Raw genomic sequence first — 13,095 nt, forward strand, 5'->3', positions numbered from 1 at the left:
ATTGTATTGTAGGTACATTGATTGCTAGGTTAATATTGTATTGTATGTACATTGATTGCTGTATGAGTATTGTATTGTGAGTATTGTATTGTTGGTACATTGATTGCTGGGTCAGTATTGTATTGTAGGTACATTAATTGCTGTATGAGTATTGTATAGTAGGTACATTTATTGCTGGGTGAGTATTGTATTGTATTTACATTGATTGCTGGGTGAGTATTGTATTATTGGTACATTGATTGCTGGATGAGTAATATTTTATATGTACATTGATTGCTTGGTGAGTATTGTATTGTAGGTACAGTGATCCCTGGGTGAGTATTGTATTGTAGGTACAGTGATTGCTGGATGAGTATTGTATTTTAGGTACAATGATTGCTGGGTGAGTATTGTATTGTATGTAAGTACATTGATTGCTGGATGAGTATTGTATTTTAGGTACAATGATTGCTGGGTGAGAATTGTATTGTATGTAAGTACATTGATTGCTGGATGAGTATTGTATTGTAGATACAATGATTGCTGGGTGAGTTTTCTATTATATGTACATTGATTGCTGGGTGAGTATTGTATTGTATGTACAGTGATTGCTGGATGAGTATTGTATTGTAGGTACATTGATTGCTAGGTTAGTATTGTATTTTAGGTACACTGATTGCTGAATGAGCATTGTATTGTAGGTACATTTATTGCTGGATAAGTATTGTATTGTAGGTTCATTGATCGCTGGGTGAGTGTTGTATTGTAGGTAGAGTGATTGCTGGATGAGTATTTTATTGTATGTACAGGGATTGATGGGTGAGTATTGTATTGTATGTACACTGATTGCTGGTTGAGTATTGTATGTACACTGATTGCTGGATGAGTATTGTATTGTATGTACAGTGATTGCTGGGTGAGTATTGTATTGTAGGTACATTGATTGCTAGGTGAGTATTGTATTGTAGGTACAGTGATCGCTAGATGAGTATTTTATTGTAGGTACATGGATCGCTGTGTGAGTATTGTATTGTAGGTACATTGATTGCTGGGTGAGTATTGTTATTGTAGGTACAGTGATTTCTGGATAAGTATTGTATTGTAGGTACATTGATCGCTGGGTGAGTATTGTATTTTATGTACATTGATTGCTGGATGAGTATTGTGTTGTAGGTACATTAATTGCTGGATGAGTATTGTAGGTGCAGTGATTGCTGGGTGAGTATTGTAGGTACATTGATTGCTGGGTGAGTATTGTAATTGTAGGTACAGTGATTGCTGATTGAGTATTGTGTTGTAGGTACAGTGATTGCTGAGTGAGTATTGTAGGTACATTGATTGCTGAGTGAGTATTGTATTGTAGGTACATTGATTGCTGGGTGAGTATTGTATTGTAGGTGCATTGATTGCTGGGTGAGTATTGTATTGTAGGTTGAGCGATTGCTGGATGAGTATTGTATTGTAGGTACATTGATTGCTGGGTGAGTATTGTATTCTAGGTGCATTGATTGCTGAGTGAGTATTGTAATGTAGGTACAATGATTGCTGGATGAGTATTGTATTGTGTGTACCGTGATTGCTGGGTGAGTATTGTATTGTAGGTACTATGATTGCTAGGTGAGTGTTGTATTGTATGTACTGTGATTGGTGGATGAGTATTGTATGTACACTGATTTCTGAATGAGTATTGTATTGTAGGTGCATTGATTGCTGGATGAGTATTGTATTGTATGTACACTGATTTCTGAATGAGTATTGTATTGTAGGTTCATTGATTGCTGGGTGAATATTGTATTGTAGGTTCATTGATTGCTGGGTGAGTATTGTATTGTAGGTTCATTGATTGCTGGGTGAGTGTTGTATTGTAGGTACATTGATTGCTGAATGAGTATTGTATTGTTGGTACAGTGATTGCTGGGTAAGTGTTGTATTGTAGGTACAGTGATTGCTGGGTGAGTGTTGTATTGTAGGTACAGTGATTGGTGGGTGAGTGTTGTATTTTATGTACATTGATTGCTGGGTGAGTATTGTATTGTAGGTACATTGATTGCTAGGTTAATATGGGTGAGTATTGTATTGTATGTACAGTGATTGCTGGATGAGTATTGTATTGTAGGTACATTGATTACTAGGTTAGTATTGTATTTTAGGTACACTGATTGCTGAATGAGTATTGTATTGTAGGTACATTTATTGCTGGATAAGTATTGTATTGTAGGTTCATTGATCGCTGGGTGAGTGTTGTATTGTAGGTAGAGTGATTGCTGGATGAGTAATTTATTGTACGTACAGGGATTGATGGGTGAGTATTGTATTGTATGTACACTGATTGCTGGTTGAGTATTGTATGTACACTGATTGCTGGATGAGTATTGTATTGTATGTACAGTGATTGCTGGGTGAGTATTGTATTGTAGGTACATTGATTGCTGGGTGAGTATTGTTTTGTAGGTATATTGATGGCTGGGTGAGTATTGTATTGTAGGTACATTGATTGCTAGTTGAGTATTGTATTGTAGGTACAGTGATCGCTAGATGAGTATTGTATTGTAGGTACATGGATCGCTGTGTGAGTATTGTATTGTAGGTACATTGATTGCTGGGTGAGTATTGTAATTGTAGGTACAGTGATTTCTGGATAAGTATTGTATTGTAGGTACATTGAGCGCTGGGTGAGTATTGTATTGCATGTACATTGATTGTTGCATGAGTATTTTATTTTAGGTACAGTGATTGCTGGATTTGTATTGTATTGTAGGTTCATTGATTACTTAATGAGTATTGTATTTTAGGTACAGTGATTGCTGGGTGAGTATTGTATTGCATGTATGTACACTGATTTCTGGTTGAGTATTGTATTGTAGGTACATTGATTGCTTATTGAGTATTGTATTGAAGGTACATTGATTGCTGGGTGAGTATTGTAGTGTATGTACATTGATTGCTGGGTGAGTATTGTATTGTAGGTACATTGATTGCTGGGTAAGTATTGTATTGTAATTACATTGATTGCTTAATGAGTATTCTATTAAAGGTACATTGATTGCTGGATGAGTATTGTATTGTAGGTACATTGATTGCTGGATGATTATTTTATTGTAGGTACATTGATTGCTGGGTGAGTATTGTATTGTATGTACATTGATTGCTGGATGAGTGTTGTATTGTAGGTACATTGATTGCTGAATGAGTATTGTATTGTAGGTACATTGATTGCTGGATGAGTATTGTATTGTAGGTACAGTGATCGCTGGATGCGTGTTGTATTGTAGGTGCACACTGCAGTGATTGCTGGATGAGTATTGTATTGTATGTACATTGATTGCTGGGTGAGTGTTGTATTGTAGGTACATTGATTGCTGGATGAGTGTTGTATTGTAGGTACATTGATTTCTCCAACATTGGTGTGTCCGGTCCACGGCGTCATCCATAACTTGTGGGAATATTCTCTTCCCCAACAGGAAATGGCAAAGAGCACAGCAAAAGCTGTCCATATAGTCCCTCCTAGGCTCCGCCCACCCCAGTCATTCTCTTTGCCGTTGCACAGGCAACATCTCCACGGAGATGGTGAAGAGTATGTGGTGATTAGTTGTAGTTTTTTATTCTACTATCAAGAGCTTGTTATTTTAAAATAGTACTGGTATGTAGTATTTACTCTGAAACAGAAAAAGATGAAGAGTTCTGTTTGTGAGAGGAATATGATTTTAGCAGCAGTAACTAAAATCGTTTGCTGTTTCCACATAGGACTGTTGAGATGAAATAACTTCAGTTGGGGGAAACAGTTAGCAGACTTTTCTGCTTAAGGTATGACTAGCCATTTTTCTAACAAGACTGTGTAATGCTGGAAGGTTTTCATTCCCCTCATGGGGACCGGTAAGCCATTTTCTTAATCAAACAGAATAAAGGGCTTAATGTGGGTTATAAAACTGGTAGACATTTTAATGGGCAAGATCGATTGCTTTATTTGGGCTTTTTATAAAGATTGATGTTGATATTCACACTTATAAAATTTGGGGAACGTTTTTTTAACGTCAGGCACTGGTTTAGACACCTTTTCAGTCAGGAAGGGCCTTCCCTGTAGTAGGCTGAGCCTCATTTTCGCGCCATTACTGCGCAGTTTCTTTTGAGAGCAGGACATGCAGCTGCATGTGCATGGGTCTGAAAGTATTTGAAAAGGTTCCTAGAAGGCTTCATTTGGTATCGTATACCCCCTGGGTTTGGTAAAGTCGCAGCAAAGGCTGTAGCTGGGACTGTAGAGGGGTTAAAACTTTAACTGTCTCCGGTTTCTTCTTTTTAAGGGTTAAAGGTCTCAAATTTGGGGTGCAATGCTTTGAATGCTTTAAGACACTGTGGTGAAAATTTGGTTAAATTTGAACAATTCCTTCATAGTTTTTCACATATTCAGTAATACAGTGTGCACTGTTTAAAATTTAAAGAGACAGTAACGGTTTTGTTTAAAAACGGTTTTTGTACTTTATTGACAAGTTTAAGCCTGTTTAACATGTCTGTGCCTTCAGATAAGCTATGTTCTGTATGTATGGAAGCCAATGTGTCTCCCCCTTCAAAATTGTGTGATAATTGTGCCATAGCGTCCAAACAAAGTAAGGACAGTACTGCCACAGATAGTAAAGTTGCCCAAGATGATTAATCAGATGAAGGGAGTAGACATAGCTCTACATCATCTCCTTCTGTGTCTACACCAGTTTTGCCCATGCAGGAGGCCCCTAGTACCTCTAGCGCGCCAATGCTTATTACTATGCAACAATTGACGGCAGTAATGGATAACTCCATAGCAAATATTTTATCCAAAATGCCTGCATATCAGAGAAAGCACGATTGCTCTGTTTTAAACACTGTAGAGCAGGAGGGCGCTGATGATAATTGCTCTGTCATACCCTCACACCAATCTGAAGGGGCCGTGAGGGAGGTTTTGTCAGATGGGGAAATTTCAGATTCAGGTAGAATTTCTCAACAGGCAGAACCTGATGTTGTGACATTTAAATTTAAATTAGAGCATCTCCGCGCACTGCTTAAAGAGGTGCTATCTACTCTGGATGATTGTGACAACCTGGTCATTCCAGAAAAATTGTGCAAGATGGACAAGTTCCTAGAGGTTCCGGTGCACCCTGACGCTTTTCCTATACCCAAGCGGGTGGCGGACATAGTGAATAAGGAGTGGGAGAAGCCCGGCATACCTTTTGTTCCCCCTCCTATATTTAAGAAATTATTTCCTATGGTCGACCCCAGAAAGGACTTATGGCAGACAGTCCCTAAGGTCGAGGGGGCAGTTTCTACACTAGCCAAGCGCACTACTATTCCTATCGAGGATAATTGTGCTTTCAAAGATCCTATGGATAAAAAATTGGAGGGTTTGCTTAAAAAGATTTTTGTACAGCAAGGTTACCTCCTGCAACCTATTTCGTGCATTATTCCTGTCACTACAGCAGCGTGGTTCTGGTTCGAAGAACTAGAAAAGTCGCTCAGTAGAGAGACTCCGTATGAGGAGGTTATGGACAGGGTTCACGCACTTAAGTTAGCTAATTCCTTTATTTTAGATGCCGCTTTGCAGTTAGCTAGATTAGCGGCGAAAAATTCTGGGTTTGCAATTGTGGCGCGCAGAGCGCTCTGGCTAAAGTCTTGGTCAGCGGATGTATCTTCCAAGACAAAATTGCTTAATATCCCTTTCAAGGGTAAAACTCTTTTTGGGCCAGAATTGAAAGAGATTATCTCAGACATCACTGGGGGTAAGGGCCACGCCCTCCCACAAGATAGGCCTTTCAAGGCCAAGAATAAGTCTAATTTTCGTTCCTTTCACAATTTCAGGAACGGACCGGCCTCCAACTCTGCAGCCTCTAGACAAGAGGGTAATGCTTCGCAAACCAAACCAGCTTGGAAACCGATGCAAGGCTGGAACAAGGGTAAGCAGGCCAAGAAACCTGCTGCTGCTAACAAGACAGCATGAAGGAGTAGCCCCCGATCCGGGACCGGATCTAGTAGGGGCAGACTCTCCCTCTTCGCTCAGGCTTGGGCAAGAGATGTTCAGGATCCCTGGGCACTAGAAATAGTTATTATTAATTATCTTCTGGAATTCAAGGAACTACCCCCAAGGGGAAGGTTCCACATGTCTCACTTATCCTCAAACCAAATAAAGAGACAGGCATTCTTACATTGTGTAGAAGACCTGTTAAAAATGGGAGTGATACACCCAGTTCCAACCGTGGAACAAGGAATGGGGTTTTACTCAAATCTGTTTGTGGTTCCCAAAAAAGAGGGAACTTTCAGACCAATTCTGGATTTAAAGTTCCTAAACAAATTTCTCAGAGTGCCATCGTTCAAAATGGAAACCATTCGAACGATTTTACCTACAATCCAGGAGGGTCAATTTATGACTACCGTGGATCTAAAGGATGCGTATCTACATATTCCTATCCACAAAGATCATCATCAGTTCCTAAGGTTCGCCTTTCTGGACAAACATTACCAGTTTGTGGCTCTCCCATTCGGGCTAGCCACTGCTCCAAGGATTTTCACAAAGGTACTCGGGTCCCTTCTAGCGGTTCTAAGACCAAGGGGCATTGCAGTGGCACCTTACTTGGACGACATTCTGATACAAGCGTCGTCTCTTTCAAAGGCAAAGGCTCACACAGACATCGTTCTGGCCTTTCTCAGATCTCACGGATGGAAAGTGAACATAGAAAAAAGTTCCCTGTCTCCGTCGACAAGAGTTCCTTTCTTGGGGACAATAATAGATTCTTTAGAAATGAAGATTTTCCTGACAGATGTCAGAAAGTCGAAACTTCTAAACGCTTGTCAAGTTCTTCACTCTGTTCCACGACCTTCCATAGCTCAGTGCATGGAAGTAGTAGGGTTGATGGTTGCAGCAATGGACATAGTTCCTTTTGCGCGAATTCATCTAAGACCATTACAACTGTGCATGCTGAAACAGTGGAATGGGGACTATACAGACTTGTCTCCAGTGATTCAAGTAGATCAGAAGACCAGAGACTCACTCTGTTGGTGGCTAACCCAGGATCACCTGTCCCAGGGAATGAGCTTCCGCAGACCAGAGTGGGTCATCGTCACGACCGACGCCAGTCTAGTGGGCTGGGGCGCGGTCTGGGACTCCCTGAAAGCTCAGGGGCTATGGTCTCGGGAAGAGTCTCTTCTCCCGATAAACATTCTGGAACTGAGAGCGATATTCAATACTCTCAGGGCTTGGCCTCAACTAGCAAAGGCCAGATTCATAAGATTCCAATCAGACAACATGACGACTGTTGCTTACATCAACCATCAGGGGGGAACAAGGAGTTCCCTGGCGATGAGAGAAGTGACCAAAATCATAAAATGGGCGGAGGATCACTCCTGCCACCTATCTGCGATCCACATCCCAGGAGTGGAAAACTGGGAGGCGGATTATCTGAGTCGTCAGACATTCCATCCGGGGGAGTGGGAACTCCACCCGGAGATATTTGCCCAGTTGACTCAATTATGGGGCATTCCAGACATGGATCTGATGGCGTCTCGTCAGAACTTCAAGGTTCCTTGCTACGGGTCCAGATCCAGGGATCCCAAGGCGACTCTAGTGGATGCATTAGTAGCGCCTTGGACCTTCAACCTAGCTTATGTGTTTCCACCGTTTCTTCTCATTCCCAGGCTGGTAGCCAGGATCAAGCAGGAGAGGGCCTCGGTGATCTTGATAGCTCCTGCGTGGCCACGCAGGACTTGGTATGCAGACCTGGTGAATATGTCATCGAATCCACCATGGAAGCTACCTTTGAGACAGGATCTTCTAGTACAGGGTCCATTCGAACATCCAAATCTAGTTTCCCTCCAGCTAACGGCTTGGAAATTGAACGCTTGATTTTATCTAAGCGTGGGTTTTCGGATTCTGTAATAGATACCCTGGTACAAGCCAGAAAACCTGTAACTAGAAAAATTTACCATAAAATATGGAAAAGATATATCTGTTGGTGTGAATCCAAGGGATTCTCATGGAGTAGGATCAAAATTCCTAGGATCCTTTCCTTTCTCCAAGAAGGTTTGGATAAAGGATTATCAGCGAGTTCTCTAAAGGGACAGATTTCTGCTTTATCTGTCTTGTTACACAAACGACTGGCAGCTGTGCCTGATGTTCAAGCTTTTGTTCAGGCTTTGGTCAGGATCAAGCCTGTTTACAGACCTTTGACTCCTCCCTGGAGTCTGAATTTAGTTCTTTCAGTTCTTCAAGGGGTTCCGTTTGAACCTCTACATTCCATAGATATCAAGATGTTATCTTGGAAAGTTCTGTTTTTGGTTGCTATTTCTTCTGCTAGAAGAGTTTCTGAGTTATCTGCTTTGCAGTGTAATCCGCCCTATCTGGTGTTCCATTCAGATAAGGTTGTTTTGCGTACTAAACCTGGTTTCCTTCCAAAGGTTGTTTCCAACAAGAATATTAACCAGGAAATAGTTGTGCCTTCTTTGTGTCCGAATCCAGTTTCAAAGAAGGAACGTTTTTTTACACAATTTAGATGTAGTTCGTGCTTTAAAGTTCTATTTAGAAGCAACAAAGGATTTCAGACAAACGTCTTCTCTGTTTGTCGTTTATTCTGGCAAGAGGAGAGGTCAAAAAGCTACTGCTACCTCTCTTTCCTTTTGGCTGAAAAGCATCATCCGATTGGCTTACGAGACTGCCGAATGGCAGCCTCCTGAACGCATCACAGCTCACTCTACTAGGGCTGTGGCTTCCACATGGGCCTTCAAGAACGAGGCTTCTGTTGATCAGATATGTAAGGCAGCGACTTGGTCTTCCCTGCACACTTTTGCCAAATTCTACAAATTTGATACTTTTGCTTCTTCGGAGGCTATTTTTGGGAGAAAGGTTTTGCAAGCCGTGGTGCCTTCTGTTTAGGTAACCTGATTGGCTCCCTCCCTTCATCTGTGTCCTAAAGCTTTGGTATTGGTTCCCACAAGTTATGGATGACGCCGTGGACCGGACACACCAATGTTGGAGAAAACAGAATTTATGCTTACCTGATAAATTACTTTCTCCAACGGTGTGTCCGGTCCACGGCCCGCCCTGGTTTTTTAATCAGGTTTGATGAATTTCTTTCTTTAACTACAGTCACCACGGCACCTTATGGTTTCTCCTGTTTTTTCTCCTGTCCGTCGGTCGAATGACTGGGGTGGGCGGAGCCTAGGAGGGACTATATGGACAGCTTTTGCTGTGCTCTTTGCCATTTCCTGTTGGGGAAGAGAATATTCCCACAAGTTATGGATGACGCCGTGGACAGGACACAACGTTGGAGAAAGTAATTTATCAGGTAAGTATAAATTCTGTTTTCTGAATGTGTATTGTATTATAGGTACAGTGATTGCTGGATGAGTATTGTATTGTATGTACAGTGATTGCTGGATGAGTATTGTATTGTAGGTACATTGATTGCTGGATAATTATTATATAGTAGGTACAGTGATTGCTGGGTGAGTATTGTTATTTTTTGGGTACATTAACAACTTGGGGTGTTCTGTTTTGTGCATGTTGATTGCTGGGTAAATGTTCTGTTATAGGAATATTAATTGAAGGGTGATAGTATTATTTTTAGTACATTGTCTGCATGTAGCCCCAGCTTAACTCCAGCAATGTGGTTATCAACCTCACGTTTAGGCATCTGGTGGTAATATGACTTCACGTCCTCCAACTCTTCCCTTGCTTGAGTTTTTTTTATATATATAGATTTTTATGCTGCAACAAGAAACAAGTATTAGAACAACTTCAGTTTTAATTTTTTTATTGAAATTTGGGCATTTTAATGTCTCGGATTTTGAAATTAAAGCATAAAACAAATAAACAATTAAGGTTAGAAAGAAATCATGACTTTTTCATGTTCAGTATAATTTAATCTACGTTTTGGAGCAATCAAAGTATCCACCTCTTGTAGATATAACAGCTGATCACACCTGTGGAATTCTTTCTACAATAGAAGTCAAACATTGTTTAATAAGTTCTTCCAGACACTGTTCTAGAAGTTCGCCCAGATGTTTTGCACTTGTAGGATTCTTTACTTTCACCCTTCTGTAAAGTTTTGTTAAGCTGTAGCTACTGTCAGGCCAGGTGTAGACCCACAGTAGTGATTCAGATACACACACGCATTGCACACTGGATGAGGCGTAAAACAGGACTTTACAGAAATAAAGTGTTGTTAGACTAGCCAGGTCACTAACAGCAGATGGTCTAAAAATAAACTTGAAGGGAGAAGCAGGAGAATAGTCAAATTAAGGCGAAGGTCAGTAACTGTTTGTAAACAGCTAGAGAAAATCAGCAGGCAAAAAGGAGTGTCAAAAACAGAAAGATATCAAATTTAGGATAAAAAAATCAATCAATAGAAGAACACTTAGGGAACTATGTCCAACAATCAGGAAAAGATGACCGTGATCCACGACAATAGATAGTGTTGTATGATGGGGACAATAATTAAATTGATGCAACACATTAAAAAATTATACAACAAGGATATGATGGAGAATGGCAGGAAAAGTGACTAAGCAACCCGTTAACAACCACTGATAAAGGTGAACAAATGCACCCTGCGCTTAATAGACATAAGAAGTTTATCCCAATCAAGCTTAATGGAGGGGTAGGGGAGCTGTCACAGAGCTTCAATTATACCCTATGCAGTGAAACAAACTTCAGGGTATAACTCTACCATAAATGTGTATAACCCATTGCCACTTGCACAAACTGACCTTCCACTAATTGTCATTCTTCCTACAGCCTTTTCTCATGCTCACCTCCACTAAATCTTACTCAGGTTTTGCATATTCATTATAAATCATGTCTTAACTTTTGACAAGCTGACACCTGTAATTGCATAGCACCCCAGATAGATTTAACCCAACCCATTTTTTTTGCCAACATCAACCACAACTTTCCAGGGATTTGCCATTGATTTTAAGAAAGAAAAAGCTGACATCATAAAATAGGAAATCCTATTAAATCATGATCCCTGCAGCCCCTATAACAACCCCCATGCTCAACGAGTTCCATCTTTAGCTCATTCTCTCCAGTGACTAACAGCGCTTTCATCTTCTCATCACACAATGTATCCATTTGACCCATTACATCTCATTTTCTTCAGTCACTCTTACCCATCATTTGTGCCCTTTTTTACTCCCATTTCAATCTATCTATAATCTTTAGTACTTTTTTCTCTTTAAAATACTTTTACTACAAATATCTATAGAAAACACGATTGTGATGCTTCCACCCTTTCCAAATGCTGTCCCATTTCTCTACTCCCATTTTTCTGTAAATGTTGTACCGTTAGCTCCTTCAATATAGACTTTTTTTAAATTGTATGCTCTGAATTATGCTTTTTTATTTTTGACATCTATATTCCTTTAACAGTGTTTTGTCCCCTACATCTCTGCTCTTGTTTCTGCACAGCTCCTCCACTGATGTAGAACTCCTCTTGGAATCTCTTCTCACTAATGCATACAAGGTTTCATTTGTGTTGCCACCATGCACTGATCTTACTTACACTTTAAATTATACTCTCTCCAAACTCCTATACCTCTTCAAACAGAAAATAAAAACTTACCTTTTCTGGAAAGCAAATAGCCAGTCAGATTAAATATTATTAAGATTAAACTATTTACCTGATATAATTCAATGTATTCCACTCGTTCTGCTTGGCATAAACTGGTGAAATGTCTAAAATGTAATCATTTATATTGCAACCATTGAGAATTGTCATTGTTTTGAGCTGCATCATGTGTTGGTTCTTTATTAAATAAGAAATGACTAGTGTTTCTGCTCCCTAAATGACAGATTAACTACAAGTAATAGATGAAAAATGAAAACGAAACCATATTTACTCACTTTGTTCTTCTGGGATTATTTAACAGACTGGATTTACAGCTTGTTCTCTGTGGCATATTTCTTATCATTTACTTGATAACTCTACTTGGAAACATTTTCATGATTGTCCTAATACTCATGAATGTCGTCCTTCACAAGCCTATGTATTTCTTTCTTTGCAATTTATCATTTTTAGATCTGAGTTACTCATCTATGTCCCTCCCTAAAATGCTGATGGCCTCCTTGACGGGCAATAAGGTAATTTATTTCTGTTTTGTTTCTCCTTGTTAATAAGTGCAGAGTGTTTACTTCTGTCGGCGATGGCTTATGATCGTTTTGTTGCCATCTGTAAACCGTTGCTCTATCACGCTATCATAAATAATCATATGTGTGTTCACTTGGCATCCTTTTCTTGGGTAACAGGTTTGATAAATGCCATGACCCATACGATTTTTACTTTCAAACTGTCGTTCTGCAGAAATGAAATTAATCACTTTCTTTGTGAGATTGCTCCATTACTGAAGTTGTCGTGCACATCCACTTTCCTAAATGAAATATTGCTTTTTGCTTTAGCGGGAACTATCTCATTCGGTTCTTTTATTTTTATTTTTGTATCTTATATAAATATTATTTCTACTATCTTAAAAATCCGTTCCTCGGAGGGAAGGAAAAAAACTTTTTCTACGTGCGCTTCCCACTTCACTGTTGTAACAATGTTGTATGGATCTGCTATTTTTATTTATATGAGACCATCAAATGAATATTCTTTGAATAAAGACAAATTTATTTCAGTAATATATACGGTGATAACTCCAATGTTAAACCCTATAATCTACAGTCTAAGAAATGTTGATGTTAAAATGGCTGTTATGAAAACATTTATAAAATAAATACAATTGATAATCAGATCTTTGCATTTTTTTCTTTTTTTACAACTTAGAGGCTTTAATAGAATTGGTTTAGGTATGGAATAAATATAAAGATATCTTGGCTGGGTGGTTATTGAGTTAGTTTATGGCATATTTTTAACTACAATTGTATTTGTCGGCTGTTTTTCAGCTCCCAATACACCTTTTTCATCATTGAAGATATCTCAATGTAAACATTTTCATATTGGAAAAATATTGCATACGATATTGGAAAAGTCGCCCATATGATGCTTTGGGGCCGAATTACCAACCCCAGAATGGAGCTTGATGCCCCTGTTTCTGTGCGAGTCTTCAGGCTCGCCGGAAACAGTAGTTATGAAACAGCAGTCTTAAGACCGCTGCTCCATAACT

General features: G+C 39.5%; 1 pseudogene; it reads left to right on the forward strand.

The window, feature by feature from the left end:
* Positions 1-11,803: 11,803 nt before the first annotated feature.
* LOC128656826 (olfactory receptor 1019-like) lies at positions 11,804-12,705 on the forward strand (annotated as a pseudogene).
* Positions 12,706-13,095: the final 390 nt, after the last annotated feature.

This window comes from Bombina bombina, chromosome 4 (assembly GCF_027579735.1).
Source record: "Bombina bombina isolate aBomBom1 chromosome 4, aBomBom1.pri, whole genome shotgun sequence".
In the NCBI taxonomy this organism is placed as follows: domain Eukaryota; kingdom Metazoa; phylum Chordata; class Amphibia; order Anura; family Bombinatoridae; genus Bombina; species Bombina bombina.